The 26,943-nt window shown below is 42.6% G+C and overlaps 1 protein-coding gene across 5 annotated transcripts in view; it reads left to right on the top strand.

Moving 5' to 3' along the window:
• DACH2 (dachshund family transcription factor 2) overlaps positions 1-26,943 on the top strand; it is a 321,363-nt gene that overhangs the window by 10,066 nt on the left and 284,354 nt on the right. For 2 of the 5 annotated variants that reach the window (XM_042480325.1, XM_042480326.1), the window contains exon 1: positions 671-778. The exons of 2 other annotated variants lie outside the window; for them this stretch is intronic. The gene's annotated coding sequence lies outside the window, so the exon portion shown is untranslated. Of the gene's footprint in view, positions 1-670; positions 779-16,905; positions 16,926-26,943 lie in introns of those variants that run through there. One more of the 5 variants, XM_042480327.1, reaches the window with a different exon arrangement.

Below are 26,943 nucleotides of genomic sequence, written 5' to 3'. Positions count from 1 at the left end.
AGGAGTCCGAGGCTTCTCTTCTCCATCCCTCTTCCTTCCTCGGCTGGGCTCTCTGTCTCTCTCTTTCTTCCCTCCGCCTGCGCGGCGGGGCGCTGGCTCTCTCTCTCCCTCTTTCCCTGGGCGGGACTCCACTTCGGGGCTCCAAAGTGGAGCCGGCCCGGCGGAGGCGGCTGGGGGGCTGCTCTCCTTCCCCTCCCCTCCGGCTGCTCCCCGAGGGCGCCCCGGCAGCATGGCTGTCTCCTCGCCCCTCCTCCTGCCCCTCCACCTCTTCCAACGCCAGCAAGCAGCAGCAGCGCACCACCGCACCAACACCGCCCGCCCCAACGCCCCCAACCCAACACCACCACCAACAACAACCCCAGCAGCAACCCAGGAGCCCCTCTCTTCCGGACGGAGCCCCTTCTTCCCCCCGGACTCTCCCCTCCTGGGCAGCCCCGGCATGCAGGGCTTCGGCGGCGGAGGGGGCTCTGGGGGCCCCGGGGCCCCGGGGAGTGCAAGATGGTGGAGCTGCACGGGGTGGCAGGTGGCCTCCTTCCTGGGTGGAGGGCCAGGAGCTGATCTGCCTGCCGCAGGTCTTCGAGCTCTTCCTGAAGCACTGGTCGGGGGCCTCCACACCGTCTACAACCAACTCAAGCGCCTGGAGATCGCGCCCGTCGTCTGCACCGTCGAGCAGGTGCGCGTCCTCCGCGGCCTCGGCGCCATCCAGCCCGGCGTCAACCGATGCAAACCATCACCAGGAAGGACTTCGAGACCCTCTACACGACTGCACCAACGCCAGGTCAGCAGCGCCCCCTGGGCCCTCGGGGGTCAGCCCCACTGCCCTCCACCCCCCTTGGCAAGCCTGGCATGGCTCCAGGGGCAAGGAAGAAGAGGGGGGCAGCAGGTGCCCCTCCCTCAGGGTTGCCTTTGCCCCCAAACTGAGAGGAGAAAGAGAAGTCTGGGCTCACCCCCCTTTCCCCATTGGCCCCCTCGGAGGCTCCAAGGTTCAGGTGCCCCCCCAACTCCCCTCCTGAGAAGAGAAAGGAACAACCCCCACTCGACTCCTTCCCCCATTGGCACCCTTTCAAGGCTCCAGGGTTCAGCTTGGCAGCGGGTGCTTCTTCAAAGTGCTTCTGCCTCCCCCCAACTCCCTCCCTGAGAGGAGAAAGAAGTTGTTGGGGGCTCATTTGCCCCAGCTCCCTTCCTTTCCCCATTGGCACCCTTTGAAGGCTCTAGGGTCAAGAAAGAGAGGATAGGGTTGGCAGCAGGTGCCTTTCAGGTTGCTTCTGCCCCCCCTCCTTTCCTGAGAGGAGAAAGAAAGTGTGGGGCTCACCCTCCAACTCAACTCCTTTCCCCAGTGACAACCTTTCAAGGCCTGGAGGGTTCAGTTTGGCAGCAGGTGCCCTTCATAGAATCATAGAGTTGGAAGAGACCACAAAGGTCATCCAGTCCAACCTCTTGCTATGCAGGAAGAGGAAGAGGTGGGACTCGAACCCAGAGCCATGGGATCAGAGGGCAAGCCTCTTAACCTCTGGGCCATCCAGAGTGGTTTCTGCCCCTCTAACCCCCTTCCTGAGGGGAGGAGGAAACTTCCAGGTTGCCAGCAGGTGCCCCTCAAGGTTGTGCTCCTTCCCTTACTCCCATCCCGAGGGTGAAGAGGAACTATGGGGCTCACCCACCTCCCAAACTTCCCACAGTGGCACCCTTTGAAGACTCTAGGGTAAAGAAAGAGAGATCAAGTTGGCAGCAGGCGCTTCTCAGGGTTGCCTCTACCCCACTCCCATCCTGAGGGAAGAGAGAAACCCCACATTCACCCCCTTTGCCCACTTGGCAAAGAGGGGTCAGGTTGGCAGCAGTGCCCCTAAGGGTTGCTTCTGCCCCCCTCACATCCTGAAGGGAGATGAACTTTGGGGTTAACTCCCCAAAAGACTTTCCCCAGTGGCATTGCTTTCAAGGCTCTGTGGCTAAGAAAGAGGGGTCAGGTTGCCCCTCAGGCTTGCTTTGCCCCTACTCCCATCCTGAGTGGGGAGAGAAATTGGGGGGGGGGGTTCACCCCCAAACTCACCCCTTTCCCCCACTGGAACCCTTTAAGGCTCCAGGGCCAAGAAAGAAGGAACCTTAAAGGGTGCCACTAGTGAAAGTTTTTTGAGGGTGAGCCCCACAGTTTGTCTCCCTTCAGGATAGGAGTGGGTTGGAAATCAACCCCGAGGGACCCTGGCCTAGCAACCTGACCCCTTCTCTTTACCCTGGAACCTTCAAAGGGTGTCAATTGGGAAAGGAGGTGAGTCTTTTTGGGCGGGTGAGCCCCACAGTTTCTTTCTCCCCTCAGTATGTAACCCTGAAGGACACCTACTGCCAACCTGACCCCAGTTTCCTGGCCCTGGAGCCTTCAAGGGTCCAATAAGGAAAGGAGGGGAGTCCTTCCCCCACTGGCACCACTTTCCAGGGCAAAAAAAGAGGGCCAAGTTGGGCTCTAAGTACTTGATCTGTTGGGGTTTGGCTCACAACCCTTCCCTCTTGGGTGGGACATGCTTTTGTTTTGTTTAGGAAATGTGTGGGTCCCTCTCTGGGTGTCTCCAAGCATCCATTGAAAGTCTGAAGGGGGTCTTTCCCACGTGTCTTGAAGACCCCATTTAGAAGCACTTTGTGTTTAGTTACAGGAGGGGTGTTAGTCCAACTTTTTGTCTCCACTGTTTACGTTTAAGATGGCGTGTGTACTGGAAAAATCAAAGACGGGGCGATACAGGGTTGAGTCTTCCTTGTCTGCAATTTGAAAACACTCCCCCCAAATGGAACCTCTCCCATAGGTGCTGAGAGATAGGTGACACCATTCGAGGCTCACAGAGGTGGTTTTATGGGCAAAGGTATTGCAAAACGTTTCATGCGTGTGTATCATGTGCCTCCGAGTTAATTTGCTTGATGCACCAAAGTATTAAAAAGTATTGTATCGGAAGTACAATATCTTCCGGCGATGTGCCTATGAAATGTAACGTGAATTTTGTGCTTAGACTTGGGTCCCATCTCCCACATTTTCTCATGAGGGATGTGCGTGAAAATACAGGTATGGAGGGAAATAGGATGCAATGTGAAGCATACTGAGTGAGGAAAAGGTTCAGAGGCTTCTTTGCCTTTTGTTGTGAGATGGGGCAACTTGGGAACAACTTCCAAACAAACTTTCAGAGAGCTGCAACCGGAGGCAAAGTCAATTTGGAGTTGGGTCTGGATTGACGCTGACTGGATCAGCCACAGTGGGAATGGGCAACCTTTACGTCTGGACTTTAAAACTGATTTTAATTTGAAGGATGTGATGCTGCATGTTCTTAGGTTCTCTCCATGTAAGCTCTGTTGTGTAAAGGCCAGTTCTCACATTGCATTAGAGAATTGCTCTCTCTTCAGATACCTGTAGGAAATAATCCTAGGGCATGCTCAGTTTTGAATTTTTGGGGAGGGTTTCGTTATGAAACACAAGTCATGTTTTGATATGAAAGTGAAATGTGCAAAAAGAAATACAAGTGTTGATTACAGTATGCGTTCATGACTGTGGCAGTTAAGCGCAGATGCCTTCCAAGTTGCATTGTTTGGAACCAATGGAGCTTGTTTTTCCAAACAAGTATGTTTTAGGAGTAGGGCATCTTAGTGAGCTTGATCGGAAAGTTCAAAGGAAAGCGCTCCTTGGGAAACAGGTTCAATATTCAGGGACAGCTGACTGCCTTTTAACAGCACAGTTAAAGTAAGTTGCATTGAGTTCAGTTGCATTTATTTTCAGGTAAGTATGTCTAAAGCTGCAGCCTAGAATGAATCTTGATGGGGGAATATTAGTCCAGGAAAAAGAACCCTGGATACATTTTATTTTTCCAGTATTCCTCCTACTGGTTGTGGCATTACATCCTTCCTTTTTAAAATGAGTAAGACTTTTATTCCAGTTTTGTTTTGATCAGATGTATCAGAAAGTCGGAATGGGCAGAAAGCAAGACAGATGGATTTGGCCACCCTTATTTTTATTACACCCCCCCCCCCAAATGTTTGTCCTGTCACTCTCTGTATCATGTGTATTACATTGCACAAGATCTTTCCTCTGTATTTTGTGCATCGTGTCCGATGGTATTTTGTGCATTGTGTCCTACGTTGGACAAAGTTGTTGGCCTCTTAGGTGCTCAAAGACCTGGAATCATCCTTCAGCCCAGTTTAATCTACTTCTTTAGGGAAACTGTCGAGCAAGCCATGAGTATTTTAGTTTTTGTTCATAGTTGTCGATGAGCCAAAAGAGCACCAGATGCTCTCCTTGCCTTTGAGGTTGCATATATGCCCCAACGCTGGCCGGTTTGAGAAAACCAGAGCATGTAATTTGAGGTTTGCTAGACTGAAATTTGAGGATGTGGCTCCCATAAGCAAAAAATCTCTGCCGGGGTTTGCCAGACCAGCTCTGCCTTCCTAGACCCCCATATGGTCGCCTGGAGTCATTGACCCTAAACCTCAGAAGATGAATGGGCTTCTCTCCTCATTAGGATGCTCTTTGCCCGAAGGGGGTTGGGGCCTGAATGAGATTATGCAAAAGAGGCCAAGAAGTGTGTGTTGCAACTTTTCCGAACTGAGATGGGGGAGTTCTCTGGATGCTAAAACCTTTGAGATCTTCATGTTAGGGATTATCTGGCCTGCTTCTCTGGAAAGGAAGAACAACTGTTCTGTTCGCTGATGAAAAGAGAAGGACAGTATTTATAGAAATAAATGAGGTTGGCAGTTTTTTGGTTAGTGCAGTTTTTGTAGCCTTTTTTGAAATCATGAACCTCAATGAAAGGCTATATGAATCTTAGTTTAAACCCTAAGCATCTGCACCTCCTTTAATGATTTTTTGGTTACACTTTTCTTATAGGTGAAAGTTCTCATTGCATCACTTTACTTAGTTCCTATCATTGTATCAGTTCTGAGCTGGGAATTAAACTTGTGAAGGAGAAGCAGTAAATATTGTATTGTCTCTTGCAGCAATATTACTGCTCCCTCCTCTCAAGTTTTATTCCCAACTCAGAAATGATAACAGTGATACAAACTAAGTAAACTAAGAAATGGTACAATGAGAAGTTTCACCTAGGCTTTAGTGGGATGTGGGGAACACTGTGAGATATGGATCCAAGAATAGAAGAGAGTTTATAAGACTGATGGTTTTGTCTTACCTCTGGAGCAATTTTAGCTAGCCCAGTTATTTAGCGCATGTTGCTCTGTCATTGCCTTTGGAAATAGAGACTGTTAACCGTTGTCCTGGAGAGCATTAACAGCTTCTCCACATTTTGTTGTTGCTGTGTGCCTTCAAGTTGTTCCTGACTTATGGCAACCCTAAGGATGACCTTATCATAGTTGGGTTTTTTTTTTGGGGGGGGGCATGTTTTTTCATAGGTTTTTTTTGCTATTGCCATCCTCTGAGGCTGAGAGAGTGTGACTTGCTCAAGGTCACCCAGTGGGTTTACACGGCCGAGTTGGGATTCGAACCCTGGTCTCCAGAGTCATTGTCCAGCACTCAAAGCACTCCACCATGTTGGTTGAATTCTCCAACTTAAATGCGTAGCAATGTGGGCAAAGATACGATAGCTAAGTTTATGTAAAGATTTGTTTAATCAAAGGTGTTACCAGTATATGCATTGCGTAACTTTTTGATTGTCTGCATTCCTTGGTTTTATATGTCAAAATCAGCAATTCTATGTGTCCTGATGAACAAGTAAGATATGGAGAGCTAAGTCTCCAACAGTCTACAAACTGGACCGTTGGGTAATTTGTCAGGATCCCTCACCTCCCTGTCTTCATATATACAGTATAAAACCGAATCTGCATTTATTTATTCATAACACTTTTAAATTGCCCACTAACCAGAGACCTCTAGGTCTTGTGCAGATATAAAAACACATCAGTAACACTTTGGAAAACAATGATACTTTTGCAAGTATGAAAGTCGATTATTTAGAAAAGAGTGTGGCTTATTGATTGGGTTGCAGCACAAATGCTTTGCAACTTTTTCCTCTGCGAGAGTTCTGCTGTTGGTTCATGTTTTTCCTGAGAACATGTTGGGCGAATGTCTTGATCTTACGCACACAGAAGGTGCAATGCAAAACAGCCTGCATTAATCATTTGCTGAGGAAGCCTTATCTTTCGAAAGTCAGCGGCATTATTTCTTGAACGCCGCATGTTAATTGTTGATTTGGCAACAGGTACACTTTTAGAGGTGCTAAGAGCCTTTGGTTCATTTCCATTGTACGGTCTTTAGCTGTCTCCTTTTCCTTTTTTACCGATTCATCCTGTGCAAAATGCTGTTAGGAATAATTTAGGTTTGTCTGTGACAGAACTGTTTCTCAACTTGAGGCTGTCAGTTTGTACACACAATGTGAGATCCAAATAAGATGGGAACAGATTGCTCAGGAGCGTACATCGTCTCAGATCTGCATATTGATTCACTAGCTTTTATTTAGCATGCGGAGTCTAATGTACAGCTGCTTTTAAATGGAGTGATTTTAAAATTATGCAGATATCGTGGGCACCCGCCGTGTTCCAGTTCAAACCATGTTTGAAACTGAGGTGACTTTTAAATGCAATTTGTGATGAAGGGGGGATTTCTGTTTAAAGTAAATCTACCATCTGCTGAGTGAATCTCAAGTTTGTGGGTAGTTCTTAAATAGTTCTTTGGATCCAGTTCATGGCTACTGCTGTTGGGTGCCTTTAGGTTGTTTCTGACTTATGGCAACCCTAAAAAGTGAACCTATCTTAGGATTTTCTTGGCAAGCTTTGTCCAGAGGGGTTTGCCCTTGCCTCTCTATGAGGCTGAGAGAGTATAACTTGCACAAGGTCTCCCAGGGCATTTCCATGGTTGAATGAGGATTTGAACCCTGGTCTCCTGAGTCATAAAATGCAGTATTCAAACCACTACGCCACTACTATAGCTGGCCCCTTAGAAGTTGCCTTGCAAATCATATTTCTCTTCTGTGTCTGAGTAAGTTTTAACATAGAATGTAAAAGTAAAGGAATTCAACTGGGCATCTCGAAAGTAAGATATACCCACAAGGAAAGAGAAAGAAAGAAAGAAAGAAAGAAAGAAAGAAAGAAAGAAAGATGCTGGCAAAACGTCAGGAATAAACTCTTCTAGAACATGGCCATATAGCCTGAAAAACCCACAAAAAACTGGAGAGAGAACTAGATGGACCTATATATATAAGTATCACCTTTCAGACTATGCTATAGCACATGATTTTGAGGACTACTCCTCACATCATCAGATGCATAGGGTTTTTGGAGGGTGGATGGGAATTTTAGATGGTAAGTCCGGAGAAAAATTAAATGCAGAATAAACTGTCAGAAAGAGCTGTTAGAGGAATGCGATGCAATAAAGATACTAAGTGGGAGGAAGCTTCTTCTTTTCTTAATAGTAGGAAGAAGCAAAAAACCTACGTCGTAAGTTTAAAAGTTATACAGGATTATCTAGGAGTAAACCTCACTGAACTCAGTGGGATTTTTGAATGTGCGTGTATTGGATTGTGCTTCCGTAATTGTATTTCTTCCACTTAGGATACAGCTAGCAGCTAATTCTCGGTGCTTTTCAGTTCTTTTATTTAACTGATCCCTTATCTGGTAAAAACGATCTTGTGGTGATAATTATCAGTGTTTGTGCAACAAACCACTGCACCCCCCGCCATTCTTGGAAAATTAAACCAAACCGCCACAGTTTTATAATATTCCTCCCGCTGTGTAACGTTTATCATCTATTTTGTCATGACTAGCAGACGAAACAGTTCCGTTTGTCAAAACACACCTATTCAGGATTTGGATTCCAAATCTGTGATGGCTGAATGCGAAGGGTATATATAGATTGTGTGCATTGGAATTCTCTGTTCGTTGTGTCAACATTTCTTAATTAGTCCGGCGCATGTGAGTTGAATTAAACAGTGCCCTCTTGCATTGTGGCCCAACTATAGTTACGCTCCAGCACCTGGAACATGAAATGATCAAGAGACGATGATGTCTTCATGTATCTGGGATACATTTTTGCATACGCCTTGTTCCAAAAATATGGCATGGTAATTATACCCTGCGCTGCTGAATTTCTCTTCATGGGATGGGGAAAGGAAAGTCATATGGAGATTTAAAAACTGATCTGGTGTTATCATGCCAACTTGACCTGTTAGGAAATGTTAGCCTGCATATGCGCCGATATGTTTCTATATTATGTGCATGTAGGCAGCTTTGAAGGATGGCGATTATATTAATTTTTAGTATATAAAAACATTGTTACAAAGGGCTACTGAATTTTGCTGATCAAGAAGCCATTTTGCTTTATGATCTCTTTATGGGTAATATCAGGAGCACTTTAAGGTTGCAATCCTAAATCCGCTTACCTGCAAAAAATATGCCTCAGTAAAGTTACATCTGAGTAGAGAAGTGTATTTATTGCATGGTAAAAGTCTTCACACCTCCATACTACGTCTTCAATCAACTGGAAATTGGTTAAAAATGTTTAAAGCATTACGGTTCAAAAGCTTGCAATCTGAAGCATACTTATTTCCAGTAATTTGGACTTTAAAGCAAACGTGTCCAAGACTGAGCTGAAAGAAATTCTGGCTGATCATTATTAAAACAATTTTCAAACAACGATCCCAGCCAAATCATAACTTTTTGTTTGTTCATTGTTGTTTATATATCTCCAGGATACGAAGAATTTTACCATCTGCTGGGTGTGTTGCTATGAAATGTTGATCAGATGTAAATTATTTTCACACGAGGAAAGAAAAAAATACATCCCAGGGAAGATTGTAAATGACTGAGTGAGGTTTTTGAAAGTTCCTTAGTCTCTCATTTAAACTTGGTTCTTCAGTGATGAAGAGACATTCTATCAAAAGTGAAGGTGGGCAGTATACAACTTTTGTTTCTGGTTCCAGTACAGTATCTCTTTAAAATGAGCCCCATAAAGTCTGTAGTTGCAGTTTTATACTGTATTGGAAGAGCAATGTCAAAGTTATCATTAAGGCACTCAGCTTATATACCACTACAGTTTTCAGTGCGCATATTGATCTTCAGTGCCCACTTACATAAACCATGCTACTTTTTTCCTGTTTAAGTTATTCACTTGGTGTCAGTGTTGGACACTTTACCCAAAACTGTTCTTTGAGGACATGATAGGAATTTGTGGGACTTGAGCGTGGAAATTATTTATTAACTTTATAGTTTCTAAGTGTATATGAGGTTGGTTGTATTCCCATCTTCTGGTGTAGTGGCTAAGAAGGCTCAGATTGAAATCGTGCAGGATGACAAATTTATTTTTTGAGCTTTTGGCAACCACTATTACCTTGGTCTTTCCCTCTTATTTGCAGAAAGAGATCTTTACCTTACAGCAGTGGTCAGATTATTGGGCAAAGGGTAAAAGAACCCTTCATGACTTCCAAAAATCCATCCCTTAGTTTGTCTCCATTTTTTATAACATCTTTACAGTTACTGAGTAACCATAACTGCAAATGGTCCATGGGGATGCGCTGTGTCCTCCCCAGAATTTAAGCAACGCCTTGTGTTTATTTGGTAAGACTTAACATATAAAAAGTACCCTGAGCATTTAGCATGTGGCATATAAATACTTAATGTTCATTAAAAAAAGAAAAGAAATATAAGATGCTAGCACTATGTGTGTTGCTTTGCTTACTCTGAGAAGATTCACTGAGCGTCCTGAGATTTACTGCCTACTAAGTTGACTTAGGATTCCTGACAGAGCATCTAGGCTGGTGAGAATATTTCCCACCCTCTTAAAACCAGTGATGAATAATTTATACAGTTTCAGAGTTGTTGTTAGTGTGTGTGTGTGTTTAATAATTGTTCCCCACTTGTTTGCCTTTAGTTCTCTCAATGCCTTGCTGTTTATGTGCAGCAAAATCTAATCTGAAGGGAGTGTGATTGTTTAAAAAATCTTGTCATTTCTGAGAGCACTAGATTTCTCCAGCTGCGGAATAAATGCTTTTCCCCTGAAAGGAGAGGAAACGTTTGTACGTTTGTGTTACACATTTTGAGTCCTCATAAAAGCAGTTTGTTCACAAACACGCTCTCACCTCCCCCGTCCAAGTCCCCCATTAAACCTCATTTGTAGCTCCTGGAGCCGAATCAAAATAATTAGGCATTAAGGATATTGTTGCTGCGTATTCAAAAGGTCTTTGGAAGCGTTTTCTTCCCTCTGTGTCCCCCCTCTCCTCCTTTTCAGCATCTCAACCTGCAGAAGAACTCTTCAGCATCACTTCAAAACCCACAGTTCTGAAAAGACGAGGGATCAAAATGCACGCACTTTTAAACTCATTGGCTCTGGCAAGGGGAAATTGAGCATTTGCACCCAATAAGCCTGATTGTGGAGCCGCATGCAAATTGTGTGTTGATTTATCTCCTTTTTCTCCCCCTGCTTTTTTCCATTTGAATTGATCTTGCATTAATTTTGCCAAGCATCTCTGTGAGGCTGCAGATGTTGCCCTGTGTTTAATAAATCAACGAGACGGATCCGAATGAATCACTTCAGATGGATTCTCTGCTCGGTTTGATGTCTAGATGTTATTCTTAGCTTGTTATCGTGACAGATGCATTAATGTTCCCATACACTGCCAGCAGTGTCAAAGAGATTGAAGCTTTTAAAGTGCTGCTAACCTCTCCCCTACCCTTCTCTCTTTCTCTCTGTATCCAGGTTTAGTAAAGGGGGAAAAAGCTGACTCCGAAACTAAAATTGCTTTCTAGAAAGAGGGGAAAACCATAAACTTAACCAAAAAAACATTCCTGGGTGGGGATTAATCTCCCAACAAGCCTGTAAGAAGAGAGTTAAATTTGTATAATATTGTTCTGGATAATGGTTAACAGGGATGGAAATCAATATATAAAACTAAGAATAGCACAAGGTCTTTTAATAGTATAACCATTTTCTCTGCATTAATATTTCATTATACAAAGAGGAAAAAAAAAGATTGGCAGGAGAAGTAAGATAAGACTATATTGAAAATGTTGTTACAAATAGTGCCAGACGGATTGTGTATTGTGCATAGTGACATTTCTCGTTTTGGAGGGGGTTTAATGTAGTTGGATTTGTGTTAGGGCTTTGGCAGCTTCCTTCCCTTGAACCCATCAGTTGCCGATTCATTTTTCAAAACCAGCCCAACGCCACAAACGTTGCCGAGAATGAACAAAAAGTTGTTGACTGGCATCTCCTGATAACTTTTTCCTACTTAAGTGGAACTTGGGATCACAGATCATAAAGTTGCATAAAGCCTTTTTAAACAGAGCGTGTTATTTTAAATTCTGGACATGCTTGTGGAATCGGAAAATATTCCTCGTTGTTACACTGCAGCGTTTCACTCTACCGCATTAAATGCAATTTATTACCAGCGTTATAATAATAATAATTTAATGGCCTTTCTGGATTCCTCCCCCCTCCAGCCCTTATGCCTGTACTCCATATGGGATCTGTTTCCGTCCACATTAATTCATTTGGGACAAGATCCAACCATTATTAGGCACTTCTAAATAACATTTGTTTTTAATGGGAGAATTAAACTATTCAGATGTTTATGTTTCGCTGCGTCTTGGTCTTGATGGCTCTTCCGTTTGACCGCTGAATCCCTGCTGTGTGACATGCAGCGAAATCCTCTGTGTTTACTTGAAAGCCATTCCCACTGGGTCCAGAGTTGCTTATTCCCAAGCATATCTGTGGATGAGTGCAGCCTAAACTCAGCACAACTAATTCGAAGTCAGAATAACCATGCAAGGTTTGCCTTGTCACAAATGGGGGAAAAAGTAGGGTGGTGTTAAACAGGAATTGCTGTTGGACATCTAGGATTTGGGTTCCCTTCGTATTAGTGCTGTATCGCAGGTTCCACTGGAAACCTAAGAAAAGCCCTTTAGGTGTAGTTGTGTGTATAGTGGTTAACAGTATGGTCTTGGAAGCCAAAAGAGAAGGTATGAAGTTGAAATCCCTCTTTTGCTGCTGGCTGTCAGTATCTGGTATTCGGAGGCACAAGCAGGACCTGGGATAAAATGTTCCCATGTGAAACGCTTCTGTTCGGGATACCCATCATCCAGCTATATTAATACACAAATCAAATGCTAGGATTCTACTTCAACTATCATGGTAACATCCCATGGAATGCTGGGATTTGTAGTCTGTTGAGGCACTATTGCCCTTTTGGTTGAGAACTCTAAAGGTCCCTCCCTGACCGCAACCTCAGGATGATTCCATAGGATGCTGCCATGGCAGTTAAAGTGGTATCATAGCATGACATTTGTACAGTGTGGAAGGACTTCAGCACTCATTTTCATGGAATGATAACGCATTTGAGGAAGTTGACTGAAGTCTACAAAAGCTCATGCTGCCCACTTCTTTCTTCCAGTTACTTTCAAAGGTGCTACAAGATCTCTCTACATACTGAGTCTACAGACTAACATGGCTATATCTTACAACATTATCATGGAAGACAGTCTGGCCCGCTGATGAGAACTGCAGTTGAGAAGACTGTTCTTGTCGTGTGCCTTCCAATCGTTTCTGACATTAGGCGATCCTAAGGCCATGCAATCTCAGGGTTTTCTTGGCAAGATTTGACCAGTGGCATTTTCCCTTCCTTTCCTCTGAGGCTGAGAGAATGTGACTTGTTCAAGGTCAACCCATTGGGTTCCCACAGTTGAACAGGGATTAAAACTCTGGTCTCCAGAGTCATGTGTATTTTAGATGACGTTTTTATTGCCTGAATTGTATTTTTAAATGATGTTATTGTTTTATTGTAAACATTTTAGATGTATTATTGTATTATGGTTGTAATCCCTCCTCGATCCATTTGGAGAGGTGGGAAATACAAGTAAAGGGCCCAAACAGGCCAAAATAAAGCTGCATCGGGTCACTTTGGAGGTATGCTGCTTAAATGCTGCATGCATCCTAAGAATCTGGAAGCCATGCCAAAGCCATGCTTCAGTCCTAAGGACTGGACCCCAGTTTTGGTGCAGCTTCTGGCCTCTTAAGATGCATGTGTCATTTAAACAGCATACCTCCAAAGTGACCTGAAGCAGCTTTATTTTGGCCTGTCTGTATGGGCCCATGATGATGATGTTGATGATGATGATCCAGTGTTCAAGCCACTACACCATGCTGGCTCTCCAAGAATACTATCCACTGCAAAATTTTACTTCAATGCAAGAGAAGTATCATGGTTACAAGGCATCATCCAGAATAACTCAGAATCTTGGGATTTGTAGTTTGGGGAGGCGCTGGAGCTCTCTGGGTAAGAAATCTAAGGCCTGTTCCAGACTGCCAAAATAAAGCTGCTTTGGGTCTCTTTGGAGACATGCTGTTTAAATGATGCATGCATCCTAAGAATCCGGAAGCTGCACCAAAGCTGCACTCCAGTGCTTAGGAATGGAGTGTGGGTTTGGCGCGACCTCCGGACTCTTAGGACCCATGCATCGTTTAAATAGCATACCTCCAAAGAGACCCGAAGCAGCTTTATTTTGGCAGTCTGTAACAGGCCTATGTTTCCCTTCCTAAACTGTAAATCTTTGGATCCTATTGCTTGGAACCATGGCAGTTCAAGTAGAATCGTAGTTTTATAATTGCCTCGTGTTAATGGGCCTCGAGACATTTCCTTGCATTTCTTCTTCTGCCTAGTTTTCAGACTCCTTTCCCCTGAAGGTCCTCAAAAACAGCCGGTCAAGATTCTGTATGCATGGAGTTTGCTCATTTCTTATTATTCTGTTTTGGAGGGTTGCTGATACTTTGCTTTTGTGTGTCAGTGATGCAGTTTTGGCTGCATAGGTAGCAACACTTCTGTGCACAATGAACAGTGATGGTTTTGTCTCTGCGTGCATATAATATACACTTCCTCCAAATAGTGAAGCCATTGGCTATCATGTTGTGGCAACTGTTTTTAAGTGTCATAGAAACATAGAATTACTGTTTCTGAAATGACTTTATGTTTATCTGATGAACATATTGATTGTTCTTTGAAAATGTGTTACATGTGTCTGTTTCTCAAGGAACCAAACTTTTTGTCACTCCATTCAAAGTTGCAATTGAAAGCACTTCGTTTCTTACAGATCTTGCAAAAATTGCTTGCGTATTGTTGCCACATAAAAGTGTCCAGATCTTGCCCATGGCTAAAGCTTTGAACTGGTATGTCATTTTAGCAAAGGACACTTTGCTAGAGAAATTTGGAGAGGGAATTGGTGTAACGAATATTGATTTTTGGAGAAGAGAGGAAAGCGCTGTGTTTGTATTAGGAACAGGTATTTACAGATTTTGGATACAAAATTCACTCTGACTGTTTTTATTTGCCTTGGGATTCATTTTGCTGTACGGCTCTGCCTTGGATTCACAATTAATAATTATTCATTATTAAGAAGAAATATTCCTCATGGTGAATGTTACCAGTCTTTTGCTAAAAAAGGGTTGTTTGTTTGCTGTTACTCCGTCCCTCACCTTGAAAATGTTGCAGCCCAAGTTGGTACTTCTGGCATCCAAACTGTGGCTTATAGCAGGAGTAGGAGTATCAGGCTTGCAAGCTGTTTTTCAGTCGAACCTCAAGGTCCACCAACTACAGCCAGGTGCCAAATGGAGATGCTGGCAGTTGGACATAGAGTTACAGATCAAAGCTGTTAGCATCTTTTTTCTTTTGGCAGGAAGGATACCAAAAAAAGAGAGATCCTTTGGCTTCTTCTAGGCATTCTAAACTTTTAGTTTTTAGATGTTGTGTCTCTTTTGGGGCATCTTCGTGTGTTCTTAGTTTTACTGTCTCACGTTTTATCCTTTTAGCATTTTGTAATCTGCCGAGAGGATTTTTGTAACTGCATAGATTAAAAATATAATAATTATATTGTACACATTGAGAAAAAAGGTGCTTTGAAGTCTGTGCTCTGACAAGGAGTTGATTTGCAGATTCAGAAGCATCCACCTTTCACACATGTTCTCACACACCACACACGTATTCTTTATTTCTGTAGCTTAATTTAGGCCCCATAGAGACAGGCCAAAATAGAGCTGCTTTGGGTCACTTTGGAGGTATGCTGTTTAGATAATACATGCCTACTAAGAGTCTGAAAGCGATGCCAAAGCTGCACTCCGGTCCTTAGGAGTGGGTCATGGCTTTGGCACAGCTTCTGGCCTCTTAGGATGCATGCATCATTTAAACAGCATACCTCCAAAGTGACCCGAAGCAGCTTTATTTTGGCCTGTCTGTATGGGGCCCTAGAGAGGGGAAAAAAGGTCCAAACCACACTGCAGCAATAATCCAGTTTGAGACTGCTTTAACTGTCCCGGCTCAGTGCTTGGGAATTCTGGGAAATGTAGTTTAGTGAGATATTTAACCTTCTCTGCTAGAGAGCTCTGGTGCCACAACAAACTACAATTCTCAGAATTCCCTAGCACCGAGACACGGCAGTTAAAGCAGTCTCAAACTGGTTTATTTCTGCAGTGTGTTTTGGACCTAAGTCATGGGGGCAGTTTGGATTAGTTGCAAATTATATGAGGATTACCATTAGATCCTGTTTCACTTTCTGCCAGCCCCAGTTTCCTACCCTCCAACTGTCCTTGTTTGGAAGGTATAGTCATTAATCCCCTCTTTTCAGCTGCTTTAAAATGTCCCGGTTTCTCTCTTCCCACTTTTCATATTTGTGTTCAGCTTATTTCAGCTGCTGCAGACTGACTGTCAAATGCAAAAGTAGTTGACAAAAGGAGGCAGAATCTTGCCCTTCCCAGTAGGCTCTGGCAAAAGCAAATTAATGCATCCTTGGCTACCTTGTGCGTTCTTCCACATTGTTAACTGTTGCCATCTTGTCCATCATCTGACATTGTTTAGCCACACATGTCTCAGTTTTCATCTGAGTTCAGACAAAGGACTCATATTATGCCTTTGGGGGTAGACATAAAACCACAATTTCCCCTTCAGCGTTTTGGTTTAGTTCTATGCGGACGTCTCTGCTTAGAACTCAGAGGCTTAAATCCCATTACCAGTCCCACCTAGAGTAGACTGATTGAATCAAATGTTGGACGCTAAGTCAATAGTCAGGTCATTTCCTTTTATGCATTGCAAACACTGCAGTTGGATTAGGACCTAAATCTCAATTTCATCCAAAGCTTGTCCTCTAAGAAGACCAAAACAGATGGTGAATAAAGCATAGACCTGATTGCAGCACCTTAAGTCTTGGGAATGAAACACTTTGAAAGACAACTTGGGTGTGCAGTTGGGTATTATTTCTGACATATGGGTAAGGACTTATTTTAAAATGCGCCTTGATTAGACGTGAATTACTTAGTACAACAGCCAGTGTAGCATGTAATGGCTCTCAATGATTCAGATTTATTCTGCTTGATATATTAGAGGCATCCCTAGGGGCAGCACAGTTTTGATCTCTCTGGCCACCGGTTAGCGCATGCTTCTGAAAGGCAACCGAGTCCGGCAAGAACGTCCCCCCGCCGATTCTGTAACTGGCAAATTAGAAATATTAATAGCTACGGCTAAAGGCATTATGTCTGCTCCCCCCCAAAAAAGGTTCCACTGTATGCCTTTTATATCCATGTAATTAATGACATAGTTGTATTGCCTCCCTGTATATATCCTTTCTGGCTTGAACTTTTCTGTCGCTTGTCTCTCCTAAGTGAGTGTAAGGCGATTACGGTTCCCTCCTGTATGCTATTTTGACCTTGTAAGCCTGTTTTCCTTGTTGCAATGCATCCCACCAGACCTGCATCCTTGCTTTAGCTCTGTGAGTTCCAAATAATAGCCCTGAAATCATGCGAAGGATTGGCATCAACTCCTTACCAGCGGCTCGTATTGCTACGCACCGATCTTTTTGTCTTTGGTTCTTCTGCTCCTTATCAGTCATTTTAATATAGCTTTGCGAACATTTTATGTTTCCCCAAAATGTTCAATTACGGCAACGTACAGTGATCGTATCGGGTTCCTTCTGTCTGATCTCTGGTAAGAGCATTTAAACTGCATTTAGAGACGGCGTGCTATTTATGCGCTGGGTTAAAAAGGAAAAGAGTAATATTGATCTGGCCATGGATTAGAGGGTGGTAGGGTTTTGTTTTTTTGAAATCGGCAATAGCTTGAACACAAAGGGCCTTTTCTCCCACCCCGCCTCAGCCCCTATATGATTTCTCAAGCCTGCCATTGATCTACTGGTTTTTATTGCATTCATTATTTATTAAAAGAATTTGCAAGCTAAACATAACGCTAAGCTAGTTTGCACAGAGGGACCGCACTTAGGAAATTGAATGGAGATTGCATTAGAGATGAACATCTGTGCAGGTTTTCCACTTGTGTATTTATTGGTTTGTATAAAAGGTGCATTGGATTAACAGTTATCACTTGTTATGGCTCAATGCTTTTCTCAGAGCCGGGGCCATTTAGTTATTGTTTAGAAAGCATTTGCTTATCGTAAAACTTAAAAAAAGGATGCAGTTCTAAACTTCGGGCTTAATTCTTTCCTAATGTGCCCATATCTTGTTTCTATCTGAAACAAGAGATCTGATTATATGATAGATGGGGAGCCATTCACTAGATGGTGTGTTATATATAGAGAACATGTGGGGAGAAGGTAGGTGTAGTAGATCCAACGATGTTTTGTAAGTCTGAATTATTTAACAACAGCACCAATAAGATTGCATCCTTCCAGCCTCAATGAAGAAAGCACAGAGTATAGCAGGAGTGGTGTTTTATTTGGGAAGGTTGTTTGGTACTCAAAACAAATTCTTGGACCCATGTTTGAAGTGTGTACCATTTGCACCAGACTTGTTGTGATACTTGTTAAAAACAAAGGAGAGGTTAAAAGCCTGAAATCTGCCTATCCCCGAACTGTATAATATATCATTTACACACAAATACCCCTTTGGCATTTTTGGTGAATATGAAGTGGTTTTCTAAATTGGTTCACTCATCGCATCAATATAAGGAAATAAATTTCAAGCTCGCCTCCTAAGCTTACTTACTTGGGATGCAAATCTTAACTTATATTGCTCTTGTGAAGTGATCCATGGGATTCTACACAGAATTATTCATGGTTTATCTCTACAAAAATCATACTTCATGTTCTTCTCTGTGCAGAAAATGTTTTTTGTGCGCCTTCAAAGTACATAATTTCCTGCATGGAATCTGTGTTTTCTGCACAAAAACGTGTTCCTGTCATTACATTTCTGATAAGACTTGCAAAGTATGAGTACTGTACCAGGGGCAAACTGACTGGAATTGTTGTCGCTGCGTTATTTGCAACAGCATTTCTTGGGTGTTACAAAATTCTAGGGAATCAAACAAAAATGGATGTTTCTTTTCTATCCGTCACATGGGCAAGATACATTTAACTCAATGGAGGTTTAATTTTGAGTCAATATGCTTAGGGTTGGGTTCCATCCCTGATCAGGAAATATGGTTCCAACTATAGTCCTGGCTGATTGATATTATTTAAGTTGTCTGTTTGATAAATTGCTGGTTCTTATATTTAAAAATACCCGATTTAACCAAACCTTTGAGAAAGAAACTCTTTTATATCCACCCAGCCTCTTTCCCCTCTGTCTAGCTGGGCACTTCTTAGCAATATCAGCGCTGGAAGGATGTTGAAGGCGAGCTGGAGAAACATGGACTGCAATTTTTAGGTTGCAGCAGTGTGTATTACATACTATTAGTATTAGTGTGTAGTAAACAAGGCAGCAAAACCTTGAGCTGAGAAAGAATGGGATTCTAGCCAATACGTCTGTAGCCAGGTGTGCCTTTATGCAACAGGTGAGGTGAACTTGTTGCCTCTCAAATCCCTTATTTTATTTATTCATTTATTGGATCTATATTCCACCTTTTCTCCCAAAATGGGATTTAAGGAAGCTTATTGAACATCCATGAACAGCAAAACAGAGAACAGAACAGATTAGCTTCCCTCATCAGCTACCCCAAAGCTTCCTAAAAAGGGGATAGATCCATAAGTCTGGCCACCAAAATGGAAATCGAAAAGTGGAGACTGGTAAAAGGGAAAGTCATCCCCTTTGTTAACCAATACATTTTATTGTAATAAATTCATCTCAAAAGTAATGTTGTAAATGGAATGAGATGTTAAAGCAACAAATATTGTTCACAGTACCAGCTGTATTCTCTCCCAGGATATTCCCTTCTTTTCCCCATCAGTTTCCATTTTTGCCCCCCTTCCAAAAAAAGTTACAAAATATGCCTTCTGATCATGTTCAGTTCTCATTGGGAAGTTACAGGTTTCTTTCTCATTTTCAGGATCTTGCAATGGTAATAATGGTCTACTGAAGATCAAATTTGCTTGTTAGTATAAGGGAGAGCATATAAGGTGGCTATTGACTGTATAGATGTAAAATACATGAGAAATGTAAGCAGTAGTCATTGCATCCCAACTGTCCCGAGCCATTTCCCAAACTCCTTAAAGTCAAAGTGTTCCATTTGAAACTAATTGAAAGTCTCATTTATTGCACTTCTTGCACATGCAAATGCATGTGCAAATGCATCTAAGGAAGTAGACTTAAGTCTATGAAAGCTCATGCTGCCAACCTCTTTCTTTCAGTTAGTCTCAAAGGTGTTACAAGATCTTTACAGAGGTGCCAATAATTCTCTTTACTTACTGATTTTACATAGTAACAGGGCTATATCTTTTAATTTTTTGCAAATATTATTTCCTCTCTGTTATGAGGGGAATGGAACCAGTGTGGTATAATGTTAAGCCAAGAAAAGATCCAGATATGCATCCCCATTAAACTAGGAAACTCGCTGGCTGATCTCCTTCACTCTCATGGTGACCTACCTTGCAGGCTTGTTGTGAGGCTCAAGAGGGTCATGTGTACTACCTGAAGCACATTGGAAGTAAGATGAGAAATAAAGCAAGTAATAAGTGAATGTGTATGAGCCTCAAGACTTGGGGCGACACTGGGATTTGTCCACAGAAGATAAGGAAGACATACATCTTCCATGTTTCCCAAAACAACCTGATCATTGGCCAGGAATTGTGGGAATTCTAATCCAGATCACCTGGAAGTTGTTTGGTTGTCTACCTCTCAAGACTTAATGTCATGTAAAGAGCCTTAATGTAAAAACATTTCCCAAGAGGGTCATGCTGACAGCTGTGAATTTCCCAAATGTGTTGGATCCCATTTCAATGTTTACAGTTTTCTTACAATAATTGATTAACCTGCTCTTTGTTCAGAAGCCTTCGACATTAGCTTACAACCTCAATAACATAACAGTAAACAATAAGATCAATAGAGATGAATGAAATCAGCAGAGCTTGCATAAGAAAAGGAAAGAAATTGGGAAAATCTTAAAGTGGGGGTTTCATGTGTCACCAAAAAGTCATCAAGTCGTGTGTGAGAGTAGTCTCTTTTGGTTCATAGCTGGCGTCAAGGACTGTTTAACTATTTGAAGGGATGTCATACTGAGGATGGAGCAAGCTTATTTTCTGCTGCTCTAGAGAGTAGGACATGGGACAATGGATGGAAGCTCCAGGAAAAGAGATTCCACCTCAACATTGGGAGGAACTTTCTGACAGCAAGAGCTGCTCGACAGTGGAACACACTCCCTTGGAGTGTGGTGGCATCTCCTCCTTTGGAGGTTTTTAAACAGAGGCTGGATGGCCATCTGACAGAGATGCTTTAATTTTGAGTTCCTGCATGGCAGAACAAAGTTGGACTGGATGACCCTTGATATCTCTTCCAACTGTATGATTCTATGAAAGGAGAGCATTTGAGGGGTTTCATTTCATGGTAGGGCCCACTCCTGATGTCTTTGCTGGATTCCCCTTTGATATATTTTTAGCCTGGTATGCTAAGCAGCATCTGATGGATGGACCTGCCATTTCAGTTTCCCACAGCACCCCCTAAATAGCATCATTTTGGGGCATTCTGGGAAATTAAAATGGCACTCTATGGTCACCTGGAGCATCTTTGTAGCATGCTAGTGCTGCCAAGTAAGCACCCCAAAGCCTATCTAAATTACTCTTTCCAATTCCTGTCTCTAAAGTTGGTACAAGGTTGGCATTTTTGTACTGTGAAACTGTCTGTGCGTTTATGGAAAGTCGAGTTGTTTCGGAGGGACAGGGAGCAGCCTCAGATTTCTCTTTCTCACAGGTGGATTAAGGATGCTTTGCCGGCACAGCTGTTCTCATTGGAGCGTGATACTGTTCACAGACCCCTGAGGGTCATTCGCAGAATGCCTAGAAATTGCACAGGAGTAGTTGCGGTGGGCTTGCTAGAGACCCTCAATATCCAGATAAAATCCTCAGGGACCTCTTAATCTGTTAGGAACTACGTCCTAAAGAGGGAATATAAGAAACTGGTTCGTTATCATAGTGGCTAATGGATTTCTAATAGGACCGCAAGTGAAGTTTGTTTAAAATGTGTCTTTTCTCTGCTAACCAGTGCCTAAGTTCCTCTCTCTCTCTGTAGGCATTTGTATGCTATTTTAGCTTGTGTATTTATAATGTGGAACAGATTTTTAAAATTATGTTGATGTTGCATGCCTTCAAGTTGTTTGGGACTTAGTGCAATGCTAACATAGGGCTTTCTTGGCCAGATTTGTTCAGAGATGGCTTTCCATTGCCTTTCCTTGAGGCTGAGAGAGTGGGACTTATCCAAGGTCACCTGGTGGGTTTCCATTGCTGAGCAGAGATTCGAACCCTGGTCTCAGAGTTGTGGTTGTATACCACTACGTCATTCTGGCTCACAAGGTATATATGTAAATCAACAGCATAAAATTTAAATATGTTGGCTCCATTAAAAAGATTTTCACACATATTAAAACAATATTGAGTATCAAGTGGTTTGCACTACAGATGCAAAAATACCAACGTGTTGTGAAGGGTGGGAATGGGAGGAGAAACCATACAGCTCTAAAAATGAGTTTTTCATTACAAGTTGTGATGCTTGAAAAGGAGTTGGTAGTATCTTGCTTTATCCTAGTAGATGCCTTGGGAGGATGTCAGGTTTTGATATGAAGATAGGATGAGGATTATTTACTCAACCTGATGAACTCAGATTGTCTGGACCAAACTTGTGTGCCTTCAAGTTGTTTCTGACTTATTGCAACTCTAAGTTGAACCTATCACATGGTTTTCATGGCAGTTTTCTTCAAAAGGGTTTTGCCATTGCTATTCTCTGAAGCTGACAGTGTGTGACTTGCCCAAAGTCACCCAGTGGTTTTCCATGGCTGAGCCAGGATTTGAACCCGGATCTCCCAGTGTCCTAGTCCAGTGCTCAAGCCACTACACCATGCTGCCCCCTTACCATTAGAACATAAAAGTACACCAAGCTTAAATAAACTAGTTTGCGTATGATTTACATCTTTTCCATGGGAGTATGGCCTGGTGTGCTGTTATTCCTACCTCTCTTCCTCCATTCCTCCCTTTCTCTTTGGGGCCAGTGTTAGTTCAGAGTTCTCCCAAAACAAGAACTGTCTTCAAGGCTCTTCTTCTGTTTGTTTGCCTTTTGACTATGTTGCATTTGGCAACTTTGGCAATTGTGCCTCTGGTGCTCAGTTTGGACCTATAACGTTGTTACCCTATACGTCTTAAAAGGCAATACGGTTGTGTATCTGGATCAGATTGTAATACTGAACAATTGTTGATATTCTTTTCATTGAATGTACACTGATGTTATACATATTTTTGCTAGATTCCCTCCCTCGCCCCTCAATAAATCCATGTTAATACAGCTTTGGCCCCAGCAATCAGTCTTGCTAGCTTTACAATTGAAAATGAATGGTGTATACTACTGTATTATTGTTTCAACCACTGAGTTGATAGCCCATGACAGCCGCCCCGAAGCCTGATGTCCTCAAGTCTAGGTGTGATGAAATAATGCCTTGATGAGAAACTGCCTGGCCAACCCCATGTATATCACTATGCCATCCATGGGAAAAAGCAGAAGGTAAAAAATGACACCAGAGTCATGGGTTCCACTTTGGGGATTATACATTTGGCGCCGTACTTCCCTTACGTACTTCTTAATCCAGTTCTTGAGGTGTTTTCTAGGAAATCTTTTCATTTCTAGGTTGAAATGGCAGCTGGGAAGACTTATTTAATCTGGGTTCTGTTTGGGTAGAATACCCAGCCTGGTGTGTCATTTAAACTTCGTGACACATGTACCCACCCAGGGCCTAATGACTTGTCTGCGGATGAGCTGTTATTTATTACAGTCATGTAGAATAAAATTGATTGTCTTCTGCAATTAATCTTTCATTTGCCTCTAGCTCTGTTTTTAATACAGGACACACAGTTGCCTGTTTTTCAGAAATACTGTTTAATCACATTAATATCTCGCCCTCCCTTTCCCCCCCATCCCACCCCTTCTGCCTCTGGGCTGGGGAAGATAATTGTACAAACGAACAGCAAAATCTATATCTTTAACTTCTCTTTATGATTAAATTATGCAAATGACTTATCTCCTGCCCTTCCAAGCACTAATCATCTAATTAGGAATGATGTGTTAAAGGGAGAGTTTTGAAATGGGAGAAGGAAGCAAAAAGGCAGAACGTTGTGTTAGCGAGAAAGGGGCTGTTAAAAGTGCTTAGGGTTTTAGGTGGTTTTATTTAAAAATAAGGTTTCACTTTGTTCCTTAATGGATGGGACAGGGACAGTTTGAGATGGGACATAAAATGAAGGACATAGACAAAACTGGAACACATCCTGAAAAGTATGACCAGGGTCTCTTTCGCACTACACAGCTATAGCACTATGATTCCTCTTTAACTGCCATGGCAACATCATATGGAATCCTGGGATTTGTCATTTAGAGAGAGATACTTAGAATATTCAGCTGGAGAGATCTAGTGCTCAAACTACAAACCCCAGGACTCTGTAGGATGTTCCCATGGCTGTAAAATGGAATCATAGGGCTAACATTGCATAGTGTAAAAGTATCCCAGGATGGTGAGGGATTTGGAAATGCAGACCTATGAAGAATGTTTCTTAACTTGTTAGGTTGTTGTTGTGTGCCTTCAAGTCATTTCTGACCTATGGTGAGCCTATTATGGAATTTTCTTGGCAAGATTTGTTCAGAGGAGATTTGCCATTGCCTTCTCCTGAGGCTGAAAGCATATGACTTGCCCAAAAACCAGTGGGTCTGAGCTGGGAATTTAATCCTGGTCATAGTCCAACACTCAAACCATCTGAGGCAGAAGAATATTTTAATGCAGTGTGTTGTGCTTATCTCCTTTAACTTGTGTTTTAAACTTTCTTAACTTTGCATTTATTAATTAAATTGTTGTTTCATTTTTCATTTTTGTATTAACAGCTTTCTTTTAAGCTGTACTTTGTCTTAACTCCTTGTAGGTTGTGTTGAGTCCTGTGCTGGGAGGAAGGTGAGCTATAAATAAAGTTTGAATGAACTGGCTATGGTTAGCACAGAGAAGCAAAGATAGAAGGGAAGCTGGTTGAGAGTGGTCTTCAGATGTCTGACAGGCTGTCACTCAGAAGACAGAGTAGAGTTGTCCTCTGTTGCTCTGAAGAGTTGGATCTGAACCAGTGAGTGTCAATTGCAGGGAAAGAGAATTGGGTTTAACATGACAGAAAACTCCAGATGTCATATGCTGATTGACATTGGAAAAAACTGTGTTGGGGTGGATGTATGCTGAATATACTTAGCTGACACGACTGTTGTTGCTGCCTCTTGCACTGACCTAAGTAACGTCTAGCATCATTTCCAACTCTCAGTTGTGTGAAAACGTTATGATTAAAGGTCTCATTCAAGGTGTTATCCAAAAGAGGACTGTCTTATCTAAGGTTTTTCTACTATGGGCCAAAGCCGTGCAATAAGGTAGTATTTTCTTCTTTCAGTTGGGTCTTCCATACTATCTTAAGGACTCTCTGGCCTGTTACAGACAGCCAAAATAAAGCTGCTTCGAGTCACAGTGGAGGTATGGTGTTTCACTGATGCATGCGTCCTAAGAGTCCAGAAGCCGCACCAAAGCCACGATCCAGTCCTTAGGGCTGGAGTGTGGCTTTGGTGCGACTTCTGGACTCTTAGGATGCATGCATCATTGAAACACCATACCTCCACTGTGACTCGAAGCAGCTTTATTTTGGCTGTCTGTAACAGGCCTCTGTATGGAAGAGAGATGCAGCTCCCTGCTAATGCCTGTGTGTTTGCTGGCAGATGGTCCTGTGGTCAATTTTCAATGTTTCTCATTACAAGGACTACCGCGTATACTCGACTATTAGTCAACATCATGTATAAGTTGAGGGCAGATTTTGGGGACAAAATTATGGATTTTGATATGGCCCATGGATAGGTGGAGGGCATGTAACAAAGGATGTAAATGATGAAGCAAAGGGAAAACAATGCCAAAGAGCTTACAGAATTCCAGCAGGGAGAACTGTTTGTGCTCATACTAACAGTTGGATGGATGAGAGAGTCGAAGGCATCAATGCCTTTAGGACAGAATACATTTCCCTTTCACTAGGGATGATTTCTTTTATATATATATATATATATATATATATGAATTAAAGTACAGTACATGGATAAGCCAACTCAGGGTTTTTGGGTCAATTCTTTGACCGAAATTTTTAGACTTATACCATGAATATATACAGTAAGTAAAAAGGAAAGGAAAGACCCCTCTGCCTGCTGGTCAGGATATAAACTGCCTTGGACTAGATGGACAGATCCTGGCCAAGTATGGCTTTCTGTATTCATGTATGATTTTACTAGAGGTCAGAACATTTCCTTTTTTGTCATGGTCAGTAGTCATGCAGGCTGGCCAGAAGATTCTCAGAAATGTAGTCCCAAAAAGTAACTGTTCCAAGCTAAGGTTTATATTGAAGCACTTGTTTGATGGTTTTGTGTCAATATCATTGTTTGGAGATTCACCCAAAATGGTGATGACCAAGGAGAAAAAATACAGTATTTGCACCTATTCCTCACTGAGAGCCAGTGTGGTGCAGTGATTTGAGTGTTTGACTCTGGAGACTCGCTCTGGAGATCAGGGTTCAGTTCTCTGCTCAGCCACGGAAACCCACACACTCTCAGCCCCAGAAAACCCTGTGATAGGTTCACTTTAGGGTTGCCATGAGTAGGAAATGACTTGAAGGCACACAACAACAAGCACATTGAAGATCACATGTTACTTTAGGAACATAACATACATTCCATTTCTGTCAGTACGGCATAAAACCATCAAGCCTGATATATTAAAAGTACAGTGTACAGTGGGCCCTTTCCATCTGCGGGGGTTTGGTTCTGCTCCCCCCACCATGGATGGGAAAAACCACAGGGGCTCAAACCCATATTAGTCAGTGGTTGATAACATGTGCATGCCTGCATCAGTGTGTCTCTGAGCATGAACTGCCATTTCTGCAGGTGGCTAGCCTAACCAATCAGGTGGACTTGCTGCATTCAGAAAATAATTTCAAATGGAGTTGAATGAGCCCCTGGATGCCCCCCCCCCAAGTCCTGACCTGAAATGCCATTATTTTTGCTATCTTCTAGGTTGGCTTCTAAATTGTATAATTGTTGTTGTTAACTGCCCTTGAGTCAATGTCGACCCTTGCCAACCCCATGGATGAGACATCTCCAAGACTCCCTGTCTTCCACTGGTCTGCTTAGTTCCTGTAAATTCATACCCATGACCTCTTTAGCAGAGTCCATCCATCTATTATGTGGCTTTCCTCTCTTTTTACCTTCCTCCATCTTTCCTAGCATTATTGTTTTTTCCAGTGAGTCTTCTATTCTCATGATGTGCCTGAAGTATGTCAGCCTAAGTTTTGTCATCTTTGCTTCCGGGGAGATCAAGGACCCATTTGTTTCTCTTTTTACCTGTCTGTGGAATCCTTAGCACTCTTCTCCAGCACCACATCTCAAAAAAATTAACTGTTCAGCTCTTGCATACCATTACATAGGTAATGCTTGCTTCTTTTTTGTCCACATCAGCCACTGAGAATCTTGAAGAGCATTGCAGATTTGCTGATCTCACCAGCTGGCCATACCCAAGCTTACATAAT

Source organism: Sceloporus undulatus, chromosome 7 (assembly GCF_019175285.1).
Source record: "Sceloporus undulatus isolate JIND9_A2432 ecotype Alabama chromosome 7, SceUnd_v1.1, whole genome shotgun sequence".
In the NCBI taxonomy this organism is placed as follows: Eukaryota; Metazoa; Chordata; class Lepidosauria; order Squamata; family Phrynosomatidae; genus Sceloporus; species Sceloporus undulatus.
Note: the sequence above shows the minus strand (reverse complement) of the source record. Positions and strands in the feature narration are given on the sequence as shown.